At 28.5% G+C, this 15,107-nt stretch overlaps 1 long non-coding RNA gene across 1 annotated transcript; it reads left to right on the top strand.

Moving 5' to 3' along the window:
* Positions 1–9,482: 9,482 nt before the first annotated feature.
* On the top strand, positions 9,483–12,720 carry LOC107059015 (uncharacterized). Its single transcript, XR_001472474.1, has 3 exons — positions 9,483–9,838; positions 10,211–10,329; positions 12,461–12,720. It is a non-coding gene; the product is annotated as an uncharacterized lncRNA (long non-coding RNA).
* Positions 12,721–15,107: the final 2,387 nt, after the last annotated feature.

Raw genomic sequence — 15,107 nt, 5'->3', positions numbered from 1 at the left:
AACTGTAATATTTTATATTTGTGGTATATTACACCAACAATGTTTGATACTTTTTTTAGTAGTTTAAAAATATTGCTCATAATATCACTTTTTAATAATTATATCATATATTTTAAAAAGTTAAATCAGATACATAAATCTATAAGCTTTCAATGTCTTGTATCTGCTTATGGTTAATGTATCTAAGTTGTTAATGTCTTGTATCTGATTTTCATGTTAATGTATCTGGTATGTATATGAATCTAGCTACCGTGAAAATACCTTCACCATCACAGTTTTGATGTGGAATAAAAATGACTATTGTGAAAAAAACATAGATCAAGATTCGAAGAAATAAAATTGAATTAATGGAAAGAAGAATATTTTATACACTTTTAATGTTTCTCGAAAAAGAATGAGCGAAATTCTATATTTTTGGAATTTTTTTTGAAGTTGTTATGTTGCAGATCCTCAAAAGTTGTTAACAATTGTAAATTACTCTATAGATTTGAGCAAATGAATTATAATCATTTAATTCAAACGCTTTAAAACATGTATCTCGCTTCAATTGTATCTGAAGCAACTCAATACATGTATCCGATCACTGAAATCTTATATTAAATGTAATATTCCAAACTATATGTCATGAATATAAATAATTAGTTCCTAAAGTAGTGAAATTTTTGTAAGTTGCCCGTAAAAATTTGCAGGTCTAATAAAGAGGAGGGAGGGGGGGGGATGCTGGCTTCTAAAAAAATTATCACATAATAAACAAGTTTCTTACCTATTTTCTTGATACTTTGGCAAAAAAAAAACATATAATCCAAAAAATATTTATATATATAAATAAATAAATCACTTTGTAATTTTAGCCAAAAGGCTGAGAAAGTATATATATATATATATATATATAAATAAAAAGATCATAATTGCATTGAACAAACAATTAGGCATCTCAATAATTGCTTGCAGTTAACTAACAGTAAGGCTATTATGCATCACACACCACCATAGTTGGACCATCTGAGCCGTATTTGACAAAAACAACTTCATTTTGATATACAGGCTAACATATAAGGGTGTTGGTCTAGCTTGCTATATGTGGGCTGTCGCCAATGCATTGAAAGGTAGCAAAAACATGTGTGTTGCTCGACAGACACAACACCCGTCGATGTAAAAGTGGAATCGGTTCAATTTAAGGTCATGATCTCTAACAGTAAGGCTATTATGCATCACACACCACCATAGTTGGACCATCTGAGCCGTATTTGACAAAAACAACTTCATTTCTAAAACATGAGTGCACCACTAAAAAAAAAAGGGAAAATGTATTTAGTGGAATTTGATCTCAAGTCCTCTAGGTGAATAACTCAATTTTCAACAAAATGAACCATTTAGTCTTGTGTAACATAAGTGTCAACAGATACTCCCTCCGTCCCATTTTATGTGAGGTAGTTTGATTCGGCACGGAATTTAAGAAAGAAAGGAAGACTTTTAAAATTTGTGGTCCAAAATGAATGATATAAATTTGTGCGACTGTAAATTATTTCATTCAGGATAAAATAAACATTTTTTAGTTAAATTGTTACTTAATATAGAAATGTGTCATTCTTTTTGGGATTGACTAAAACGGAAAGTAAGTCACATAAATTGAGACACAGGGAGTAATATACTTAATTTTACGGAGAGACCAAAGACTCACGTGTCCCATTTTTTGCGAATAAATTCACCCCTGAAAACAACAGACAAAAAGTATGTGTGGTTTAGTGATATAAAACTGTTTAATGTCATGGTAAATATTTGAGTTCAAATGCAAGTTGCTACATTTTTTATAAATATATTTCTGAAAAGATCAAGGGGCGTTTACCCTTGTTTTTTGTTGATAAATATTTTTTTAAAAGAACGTCACCATCACCGTCACCAACTCACAATTTTCCGACATTGTCGAGTCCATCAATTTTGGGTCGGTTTTAGTCAAAATAACGAGTGCTTCCGTCGATTTTAACCTTAGGTCTTCGACATTTTTTTTAGTAGTGATTTAACAAGGCTCTGCAAAATTTTCTTTTTTCTAAATATGCTATTGCCTAAGACTCAGGTAGACCACTCTGGTGGTGCCTAATTAGTAATTACTGCCTACTCATTAGCTCTGCCAACCCAATTTCCTTCTTGTTAAAGTAATAGTATCTGAAATTTGTTAAATAGGTCATCTATACACTAAAATAATCCAGGGGTATTCTTGGTGCGGTTTGATTTGCTTAAAAATAAATTAAACCAATTAAGTTGATTTTTTAAATCAACCAAACTAATATTGAGTAATTAATTAAGCACCAACAGTACAATACCAACATATAGATAGATAGATTTACCCGTGCCTAAAGACTCAGGTTGCCCACTCTACTGCTATCTAATTAACTAACTTTGCCAACCCAAATTATGTGTTGTTAAACTTGGTTAGAACATAGAAATACAAACGTGTTTTTAAGTAACATCCAAGCTAAGATAATTTGGTCCTAGTTATATGTATACTAAATAATTTGTACTTGTATTTCAAAGATTTTGATAAATGGAAATAAACACCAAGTGTCAATTATATACCAATTTAAAATAAAGAAAAATTAAGGAAGAAGATAATTTGGAATATTTTGTTAATTGCTTTAGTGGCCTAGTGAAATTGAGATGGCCTTGAATAAAATCCATATGAAAGTTAAAATTGCTTACCTTTTTAATTCTTTGATGGAAAATGAATTCCAACCATCAATTTTTACCTTAGACACATGGCAAGAAACAAACATTATATTGACATTAATTGGACAATATTTTACTGGAGAGGACCCATTTCCTTTATTTAACGTTGAAATCTGTTGCTTAGATAATTTGACAAATTTATATGGTAAATAGAAAAATAATTTAAATTTCAAAATATTATAGAGAAATAATTTCGTAAATTTAATGATGTTTTTCATGATCGGGCAAAGCATAAATAAGTTTACAAGTAACATATAATCGCAAATATTTATTTATAAATGGAACACAGAAATATATGATTTGTTAATATGACACCTTGTGTTATTCTGATATTTTGTTTATGAACTATAATTTGCTTATTTAATAATTGTTGGGTTTTAAAAGGTGTGAATGGAAAATGAAGAGTTGCGACTTTAATGAAGAGTTGTGACTTTGATGAAAAGTTGCGACTATTATGAAGAGCTGTGACTTTTATCAAAAGTTGCGACTTTTATCAAAAGTTGCGACTTTTATCAAAAGTTGCGACTTTTATCAAAAGTTGCGACTTTTATCAAAAGTTGCGACTTTTATCAAAAGTTGCGACTTTTATCAAAAGTTGCGACTTTTATCAAAAGTTGCGACTTTTATCAAAAGTTGCGACTTTTATCAAAAGTTGCGACTTTTATCAAAAGTTGCGACTTTTATCAAAAGTTGCGACTTTTATCAAAAGTTGCGACTTTTATCAAAAGTTGCGACTTTTATCAAAAGTTGCGACTTTTATCAAAAGTTGCGACTTTTATCAAAAGTTGCGACTTTTATCAAAAGTTGCGACTTTTATCAAAAGTTGCGACTTTTATCAAAAGTTGCGACTTTTATCAAAAGTTGCGACTTTTATCAAAAGTTGCGACTTTTATCAAAAGTTGCGACTTTTATCAAAAGTTGCGACTTTTATCAAAAGTTGCGACTTTTATCAAAAGTTGCGACTTTTATCAAAAGTTGCGACTTTTATCAAAAGTTGCGACTTTTATCAAAAGTTGCGACTTTTATCAAAAGTTGCGACTTTTATCAAAAGTTGCGACTTTTATGAAAAGTTGTGACTTTTATGAAAGGTGGTGGAACAACAATCTTAAGGAAATTATTATACTGTTGGTATTTCTTGTATTCTACTGATTGAGAGAAACAGATCATGGAAGTAGAAGATTAATGCATTACTTCTCCATAATTCGGTGCTTTGTTTAGCAAGGTCGATGTGAGAATGTACAGAAAAAATTGGTGTTATTCCGGTTAAAGATTACACCAGGTAACCTTCTTATTATTTATCTAAGGAGGAAAATAGTTTCTAAGAGTTAACAATTTTGATTTTTTTTATCATGTGTAACTTTGAAAAAAGATCTGCAAATCATTTGTTGTGGAATGAATTTTGCTTGGCAAATAGTGTTGCCTTTAAAATTCTTTAGTTTGCAAAATGAGAGATGCACATTTTTGTTTGATAAAATAGTATATCAAAATGTTATAGTTTGAAGGCTATTGAAAATAAAAACATTTCTATGTGATAAAGAGTATGTTTAATTCTGCTTGGAGACGAAAAAAACTTTTTGTAGTTTTGTACTCCATGTGAAATTTGATTGTGTCTGATTTTTTGTAGACTAAAAACTTTTGTAGTTTCTACTCTGGATAAATCAGACTATGCAATTGGTTTGAAAAATATGAAAACTTCACATAATAAGTCAATGTTGTACTTTTGACTTTCTATAAACTTCATTGTTATATAGAAACAAATTGTACAAAAAAATTTTGTCTTTATTGTTAGTATTCTAAATACAAAGTGGTATGTCTATTTGTGATAGAGGGAAAAATACCAGTAACTTAGAGTTTGTGATTTTGTGCCTCTATGGAATGAACTTTGACACTATGTAAAGATTGTCAAAGAGAATTGAAGCAATATAATTCTTTTGTAGAATAATATTTCCAAAAGAGGTTTCATACTGCCAATGACATTTTGATAGTTTGGAAAAATATGTGGAAAAACTATTTTCGAATACTTGAAAAATATTTTTGAGATCACATTTAAAATGTGGGGGTTCTTTGCTTATGATAAAGACAAAATTAGACTTGGTGTCTAATTTAATTTTGGAGTAAAAGATATGAAATTCAATGATACTTTTGTATTATGTTAGACCCACAAAATTCTTGGAGTATATTTGGTATTGTGGTTGTTGAGTTTCTCTATTACTAGTATATGATGTGACTAGTATGAAACTACCAAATTATATATATACTTGTTCAAAATAATTGTGTTCTTTTATGAAAAAGTGTCACTTAAAATGTTGTGATTTTTCATGAAAAGATATGTATATTTTAATAAAAGTATTTGCATAGACATGAATATTGGTGAATAGTTATTCGTTATGTTTTGTAAAAGAAACATTTGGACTATATTGCCTTTATTGGACCTAATGAAACTTTGTTCATGGGTAGTTCTATAACAATCAAATTGAATGTTATGGAAAGGTCCTGCTGAAAAGGACATTTGATAAGGTGATGACTCTAAACAATGTTTGTGCCATACAAAATTGTAAGAAATAGGAACAAATATCTGTGAGAAAAAGCTACCTCGCGGAAAGCTTTTCAAACTCAATATTTTATTTGTTCTTACTTGCTTGAGTCAAACTGTTTGTGACATGAACACTTGGGACATGTCAATTACAAAACCTTGTAAGGAAAACTGATCAACTTAAAAGTTTTGTCTAACTTTGAGTGCAATAAATAAAAAATGTCAAGTTTGTGAGAAATCTAAGTATGCTGAGCATTCTTATAAATCTGTTGAAAGGAATTCTAATCCCTTAGAATTGATTTACACTGACATTTGTGATACGAAGTCAACACCATCTCGTGGTGGAAAAAAGTATTTCATAACTTTCATTGACAATTGCATTAGAAACGACTATGTCTATTTGCTGAATGGTAAGGATGAAGCAATAGAAACATATAGACAATACAATATTGAAGTTGAAAATCAGTTGGGAAAAAGATAAGAAGTAATAGGGATGGAGAGTATAAATCTCATTTTGCAAAAATATGTTTGAAAAGTGGAATTATCCATCAAACTGCTGCCCTATTCACCTCAATCTAATGAAAAAAAAAAAAAAGTGGAATTATCCATCAAACTGCTGCCCTATTCACCTCAATTTAATGGGGAAAAAAACTGAACTTTGAAGGAAATGATCAATGCATTACTTATAAGTTCTGGTTTTACCACAAAACTTGAGTGGAGGAACTATCCTTACTGCAAAAGGGAACAACACAAAGTTTTGCCTTTTCATAAAGAAAGCAATAAAAGTTTTATTTTTCCAGGACACAATCTATTCCATATGAGAAATGGAAATGAAGGAAATCCAACTTGAAATATTTCAAAGTGTGGGGTGTCTAGCCAAAGTCCAAGTTCCTATTCCTAAAAAGATTAAAATAGGACCTAAGACAGTGGACTGTAATATTAGACTTGAGTAGTCTAGTGAAAGGTCTAAACGACCTTGGAAAGAACAAAATGAGAATGTACTTAATAAAGAGATTCCGAGGTGTAGTAAATGTCAAAGGACATCTACTTTCTTCGAATATGATTTTGTAACATTTCTTGTGTCTTCTGTAGACTCATCCTTTTGGACAGATGGTGTTAATAGCGAGATTGGTTCAATCTTGAGCAATCCTATTGGAAGTTGGTTGATCTTCCTCCAGGAAATAAATTTTGGGTTCAAAGTGAATCCTCAAAAGGAAAATGAAAGTCGATGGAACTGTTGACAGATATAAATTAAAGCAAGACAAAACAAGGTCTTGATCTTTTCGACACATACTCGCCAGTAACTAGAATTACATTCATTTGGATGTTAATTGTGTTAGTTGTGGTATATGACCTCCAAATTCATCAAATGAATGTGAAAACAACTCTCTTAAATGGAGAATTGGAGGAAGAAATTTACATGGACAACCCGAGGATTTTGTGGTTCCTGGTAAAGAAAAGAAAGTGTACAAACTTGTTAAGTCACTTTATGGACTAAAACAAGCGCCCAAACAATGACATAAGATATTTGACTGAACTATGTAGGTAAATGGATTTAAGAATGATGGAAGTGATAAATATGTGCACATTAAAATCACAAGGTCATTGTTTGTTTGTATAATTGGTGATATGTTGATCATCAATAGAGACACTAATGACATAAATGCTACGAAATGTATGCTAGAAAGCAAGTTTGGAATGAAAAATCTTGGAGTTGCTGATGCGATCTTAGGTATAAGAATCCTTAGAACTCCATAATGTTTAGCCTATTCGCGGTCTCATTGCATTGAAACGGTACTTGACTAGTTCAAATATTTGAATTTCAATATTGTCAAGTCTCCAATAATGTGAGCTTTGCATTTCAAAAGAGTGAAGGCAAAAGTGACTCACAATTGGATTGTGCTAGAGTATTGGGAAGTATGATGTATATCATGAAGTGTGTGCGATCAGATATAGCATTTGCTATTAATGAACTAAGTCAGTTCACGAGTGATCCCAATCGAACTCATTATATGACAATGAAAAGAGTTTTGGAGTATTTAAGAAATACTTAAAACTATGTCTTGCATTATAACAATATCCAGCAATATTGAAAGGATATAGTGATGCGAATTGGATCACCGGACAAATGAAGTGAAATCCACGAGTGGATATGTATTTACTCTTGGTAGAGGAGCAGTCTCTTGGAAATATTCCAAAAAAAAACAAAGACATGTATCGCTAGCTCTACAATGATCTCTAAGCTAGGTGCTCTAAATAAGGTCGGTGAATAAGTTGAAAAGCTTCGAAATTTCTTGATAGATATTCTTTTTTGGCCCATACCATTGGCATTAGTATGCATACACTTTGATAGTCAAGATACAATAGGTAGGCATGGAGAATGATGTATAACAGAAAGTCTCGTCATATAGGACATAGACAAGATACCGTTAGAAAACTACTCTCTAGTGAAATTATCAGAATTGACTATGTAAAGTCAAAGGATAATGTGTCGGATCCACTTAGAAAATGGCCTAACTAAAGAGAAAGTTTAAAGATCATCTAAGGGAATGGGTTTACGGCTTAGGACAAGTCATCATGGCGGTAACTCTATCTAGCAGACTGGAGATCCCAAGACCTAGATTCAAGGAGAAAAACAAAGTTGTGACTGACGGTTCGACATTGTCAACAAACTCAATCCATTTTTCATGATGAAGACAATGCTCAGGAACAAGGATACAACATTAGGGCTTGTTAATGAGTTACTAAAGCTTAATGTTTTTAATGATTTGCTAAGTTTGGCATATTTGACCAAATAGTGTATCTACGCGATAACACGGTTAGAAATCACCTATGTGGGTGTGAAGTGTAAGCCGCTTCAAAGAGAATTATTGTCAAAAGCTTATTCTCTATACACTCATGAAACCAGGAGGTGTTCATGGTTGAAACGAACACAATCGTAAGAACCATAAACGGTAAAAGGTTAATTGTGTGACATATGGTTGTCTAGGTATACACCAAAGCTCGACGGTTCAGATATATTGCATCTACCAATTGACCAAGTATATCCGACATATGTTCACTACGGAAAGTCCAAGGGGAAACCTACTTATCCAGATGCAATTAATTCTTGCTTGTAAAGTACACATACTTGCCAATTTCTTTGTCTTGGAGTCATTCCCCATTCATGCAGGGGATTGTTGGGTTTTAAAAGGTGTGAATGGAAAATGAAGAGTTGCGAATTTTATGAAGAGTTGTGACTTTGATGAAAAGTTGTGACTATTATGAAGAGTTGCGACTTTTATCAAAAGTTGTGACTTTTATGAAAAGTTGTGACTTTTATGAAAGGTGGTGTTCTTTTCGAAAGATTGTGACTTTTCAAAGGTTTGTGGCATTTCCGGTAAGGCACAATAAGAACTTTTTCACACTACCCTTTGTTTTCTATAAATTGAGGGATTTCCTCTCATTTTAAAAGAACCAATTTCTGGACTTCTTCTTCTACTACTAAATGTAGATTCTAAGTGTACTTTACTGCCGTTGAGTGGCTCACTGACACCAGCGTTTTGGGTATCAATACACTGGTGATTGAGATCATTCTATCCTGGGAGGACATATTCCAAATCAAACCTCGGATACTAGAGGGGAATAATTTCCTTAAGGGGACACTGTGCATTTGGTGGGCTTGATCTTCTTTCTGTTTTTCCAGATTCTGGTATGTGTTACAGATTTTAGATTTGTGAATTAATTTATGTTCTTCTGTTCTTCACTGGTGCATTAAACTTTGGTAACTTCGTGTTTCTGCAAAGTTTGTTGGAATCAGTAAGATTCTTTAAACACAGATTGACAACAATTCTTCTTTAAGAAAAAATATTTCATATATTTTTTCTAATCTGTTTCTGATTCTAGCTTCTCTACTAGTTTTAATTTTCTAGTTGTGAAAATGTTCTTAAACTTTATTGTGTCTTATCAAATTCTTCAAAGTTTTGTTCTAAGTATCTTAGGAATACAAGATGAACAACAATAATTAAGATAGTAAGAAATGATTTTTATTTTTTTTTGATAATTTCAACAAATGAAGGAATTTTTATTTTTTCAATCTCATGTGGCCAAATCTTACAAGTTATCTCACTTTAAAGGTCAAATGTTACAAGTTAGAATTATAAATTTGGCCTCATGTGTTTTTTCAAGTCTACGTCCTCATATGTTAATTACATGTCGTCATCTTGAACAAAGCTATACCAATTTTTTGGCCTTATAATCTCTCATTACGTACCTTAGCTTCTCCATTATTTAATTTCTAAGTTATTATATACTCAAAAAGTTCTCATGATGACAGATAAAAAAGAGATGAAACTAGACCTCTTACCAGAAGATTGTATCGTTCAAATCCTATCGTTCATGTCTCCTCGTGATGCTTCTCAATTGTCTTTGGTTTCGACTATGATTCGTGATGCAGCCCTATCGGACTTGTTATGGGAGAAATTCTTGCCCTTTGATTATTGAGAAATCATCGAAAGATTAGTGTTGCCAATTGCATTTCCGTCAAAGAAAGAGTTGCTTCTTAAACTCTTTAAACCTCTTCTCATTGATGGTGGTAGCAAGGTGCGTGCGCAACGTGACTTGCTTTATTTCTATTCTTGGTGTCAATTAACATGAACAATGAGATGATTCTTTTTTTTTCAAGAGGATAATATTTCTTGGTATGAAGAAAAAAGTACTGATTTTTTAATTTTCTCATATTTAGTTGATCAAGATATTTTCTTTGGGAAACTAAACTATAAGTTCATTCAAAATCAGATACCTTTACCCTTACTGCCTTACACTCACTTGCTCCCCATATGAATACTATTATAGGAATAATATGTTCAGCTTACTTATCAAACTTTAGAAAATATTTTTTAAAAATATACTTATTTTTAACATATATATTGCGTCCTCTTATTTTTCTTATTTCTGTTGAAACATATATTCCAGAGCTTTTCAATAGACTGGACAACAAGTAAAAAGCGTTATATGTTGAGTGCAAGGGAGCTGTCAATTACTTGGTCCACCAATCCCCTCTACTGGTGCTGGAAACCCCTCCTTCACTCAAGGTATTGTATAATTCTTTAGTCACAATTTATATGATTTATTTTTTCTTATAGTGTCACCCCTCTCATAGAGTGTCTCAAATGGTGTCATATCAATGCTGGAGTGGTAACTATTATTATAGGAGAACTCACACAATGATATGAATTTATCTCAATGTCCTTCAAAATCAATCACACTTGCCCTTAACATGTCTTTTAACACTTGAATAGTCTTCTTTGACTGCCCGTATGTCTGTGGATGGAAGGTTGTACTAAAAGTGAGTTGCGTGCTCAAGTTGATGTTAAATTCTCCTCTTAAACATATACTAATAAATATAATAATAATGTAATGGCATGCGTTACGTTGTGGAGGTGCATAATTATTTTCTTTTAAATGGTGGATAAATAATAATAATATTATTGATAAACAGATAAGATCAATAATGACGGCACGGCAACAAATTTAAAGTAATGTCGATTTCATGATGAATAGCTAATAAACCTGCCCAGAATTTTTTTAATAAAAAATTGTGATACAAACACCAAATAAAATAACTTTATAACATGGTCGGCATAAATTAGGAAAGCATGACTCTAACATATCTATTATTATTATTATTATTATTATTATTATTATTATTATTATTATTATTATTATTATTATTATTATTATTATTATTATTATTATTATTATTATTATTATTATTATTATTATTATTATTATTATTATTATTATTATTATTATTATTATTATTATTATTATTATTATTATTATTATTATTATTATTATTATTATTATTATTATTATTATTATTATTATTATTATTATTATTATTATTATTATTATTATTATTATTATTATTATTATTATTATTATTATTATTATTATTATTATTATTATTATTATTATTATTATTATTATTATTATTATTATTATTATTATTATTATTATTATTATTATTATTATTATTATTATTATTATTATTATTATTATTATTATTATTATTATTATTATTATTATTATTATTATTATTATTATTATTATTATTATTATTATTATTATTATTATTATTATTATTATTATTATTATTATTATTATTATTATTATTATTATTATTATTATTATTATTATTATTATTATTATTATTATTATTATTATTATTATTATTATTATTATTATTATTATTATTATTATTATTATTATTATTATTATTATTATTATTATTATTATTATTATTATTATTATTATTATTATTATTATTATTATTATTATTATTATTATTATTATTATTATTATTATTATTATTATTATTATTATTATTATTATTATTATTATTATTATTATTATTATTATTATTATTATTATTATTATTATTATTATTATTATTATTATTATTATTATTATTATTATTATTATTATTATTATTATTATTATTATTATTATTATTATTATTATTATTATTATTATTATTATTATTATTATTATTCAGAAGCTGTTGATTTCTAATCAGACACTATATTAATGGCTCATAACAACATTTCATACATATGGCTAATAATAATTTAATCTCTATATTTATATTACATTATTGCTTCATAGTTTGTTATAATTGTATTATTATAGTATTATCTTAGATATTTACAAGCTTATTACATATTTTATTAAAAGTGTTCGAATTATGAAGAAGTAACTAGAAAAAATTCTAATGAATAAGTGTATCGAAGTTGGAGTTGGTTCATGGAAATTTTTGAATCATAATATGTCATATTTAGCTAAATCATAAGGAGTCTTTTTTTAAATGAAATTTTTAAATGATTTTGTTTCATTTTAAAAAATATATTTTTTATGACATTATTATGATTTATAATATTTTTAATATAATTTACAAATAAGTTAAATTATTATTTTTTTAAAAATCTGAAAAATTTATGCCCAACTTCACATAAAAATTAGATAATTTAGCCTTCATGCTTTAAATCATCTCACGTAAACGAGAAGATTATTACAATTGAAGCTGCCAAGGTTTTATTGAAATATTATAACAATATTACCCCTTGATATTACCTCTATTTTAATTAAAAAAGAAAATGTCAAAGGGATTTTGCATGGTTTGCTTTAATAATTTTTTTTTTGTTATTCCCGTATGATTTGCAGGCTATCACACAGTAAATGAGGTTTACTCAATATACATAAAGTGTTCACCACAGAGTGCTCACCTGAATGTCAGAGGATATGGCAGAGATGCAAATTATCTTGGGTTAAAAAAAATAGTTACTTAATTACGTATTTATTAGTAATTACCCATTTCTTAATCGGTACTCTTCAATTTAAAAATAAAAATATTCAAACAAAATGCTAGAACAGAAAGGCGAACCTAATTAAAAGAATATATTCTCTAACCATAATTTATTTCAGCTCCCAATTACATAGAAATCAATACATGAAAGACATCATGTCATTCTTTGTTTGTTTGATCTTGTGAAACTCCTCTGTATATATATTTTTTCAATTGCTCTTGTTCCTTTCTGAAATATGCAATTCGCTCTTGCATAATATTTTCATACATCACTTTAACCGATTTGCTTGATTGTTCAATTGTACCTGTATTCAAAAATAAATATTTAGAAGAACAATTTAATATAGTCATGAATATTATCATTAATATTTTACCTTGACAATTCTCTGAACTAATTATTTGGCCGATCTTTATATTTTTTTATCCATTGTAGTACTTCTGTATAGGTATTTGTCAAAGTCAAACTAAAGATAGAGTATTGCAATAAATGGTAAGTTCCATATAATAATATTGGATATTGAAAAACTAACCTCAATTAACCACTATGAGCCGATGGTGACTATGAAGATAAATGGTGTGTGTGGATCTTTATTATTTTGTTTGTGGTATTTATACCATTTTTTTTTTATTGGTTGTGCTACCATTTAATTGTATTAATTGTTTGGATTTGTTAAATGTTTGTGTAAAGGTAAGTGTGAAAATTTTGTAAATAATTGAAGGAAAGTTGGGGATTCGTATTGTTTTTATTTATTTATTATGAAATATATGGTATGAATTTATTATGGAGATATAGTAAATAAAAAGGTGTAGAGGAATATATATAGATAAGTTTTCACATTGATCATGTAGATCAACGTGAATATTTTGAAATTAAAAAATAAGTGTATTTTATAACTTTTTCCATTGGTTGTGATCTCCATTTATTCTTTTAAATAAAGAGATTATTTATGAAATTGTTAAATCTTGATGTAAAAATAAGTGTAAGACATTTTGAGAAAAAATAGGCAGAAAGGTTGAATTTGTATTTTTTTTATTAATTCGATAAAATTGTAGAGAGTATCGCGAGAGAGCTTGAGAGTCTTTGTCAGAGGGTAAAATATGAGGTACGCACTTGGTTGTGTTACTGATTTGTTATATAAATAAAGGGAAAGGTGGACAAAAATTGCTTAGTATGATGTTATTGTATAGAAAGTAATCCACACATATTAGATCATGATATGGCGCTACATAAACCTTTGGATTTAAATGATTTTTATGGATTTAATTAAAAATACTACTAAGATTTTCAATGATATCCATGGATGTAATTTAACTTCAAGCACTCATCCATGAAAATATCAATGGCATGAACATGAAATAAATAATTATATGTTGATATCATTATTTTAAAGTTATCACTGAAGATTGATGTCTCAATTTAAGAAAATATATATTTAAAATATCTTATTTTTGATCTCTCCTCATCATTGCTACTACAATTTACTACATTTTCTACCTTCTATTTTTATAATTCTTAATTTTTTATTTTTTTATCTCTCCAATTTATTACCATAATTAATTATTCTTATTCACAAAATTTTCTTTTTCCTTAATAAGCTTTTTTCCTTATTAAGTTTTTTTCCTTTAATTTATAAAATTTGAATAAAAAATAAATCTCAAATATTTTATTTTTCTTTTTTCGTGATATTACTGCAACCTGTTATATTTATTTTTTTATTTCTTCTCATTGTTACTATAAAAAAAATATTAATTCATCTTCCCACTTTCTATGTAACAACCCTCTTAGTTGTTTTATGAATTTTAATAATTATTTTTATATTAACCTTTTTAGTAGCTTTTATAATTAATTTATGACTTATAAAAATGAGTGACATGATTTTCAGATTTAATAAAGGATTATTATGTTGATAATAATAGAAAATAAATAAATAAAGAATTAAGGTCAAAAGCCCTAAATTGTTAAGGTCAGCAAAATGGGAAAAAGAAAAACAAACAAACGGAATAGGGTCAAAATTTCAGACGGGAAAAAGGAAAAGAAAGGGAGAAAGAGGCGATAACCTATCTAGCCCTATCAACACAAGCACGGTTGGCTTTAGGTAAGGTTGATCTCACGTTTCATATTGGTACTAAGCATTAATAAATATAGAATGTAGAGTAATAAAATTTAATATTGCAAAGTGAAGTGCAACTAATGTTGCTGGATCGTTCTTTTGATGTTTTGGGGGAGGAAATTGTTTGATGTCATGATTGGCTAATAATGATTTATATTGAGGCATTGATTAAGTAATAATGGGGTCAAGATGAGATTGAAAAGTATATGGTGCATAGGTTCTGTAATCTATGGTCTTCAGTGAATTGATTTGCTTATTCGTAGCTTGACAGTGATGTATTGGTATACATAATTAAATATTAGGCATATTATATTATATAAATTTCATCAGACTTATGATATTAGAGAAATTGGAAATTAACCCTAGGCTTGAAACTTGGAAAATATGATAATTG

The sequence above is a fragment of the Solanum tuberosum genome, unplaced genomic scaffold (assembly GCF_000226075.1).
Source record: "Solanum tuberosum cultivar DM 1-3 516 R44 unplaced genomic scaffold, SolTub_3.0 scf00762, whole genome shotgun sequence".
NCBI classification, from domain to species: domain Eukaryota; kingdom Viridiplantae; phylum Streptophyta; class Magnoliopsida; order Solanales; family Solanaceae; genus Solanum; species Solanum tuberosum.
The sequence above is the reverse complement of the archived record's forward strand: the minus strand, read 5'-3'. Positions and strand labels throughout refer to the sequence as shown.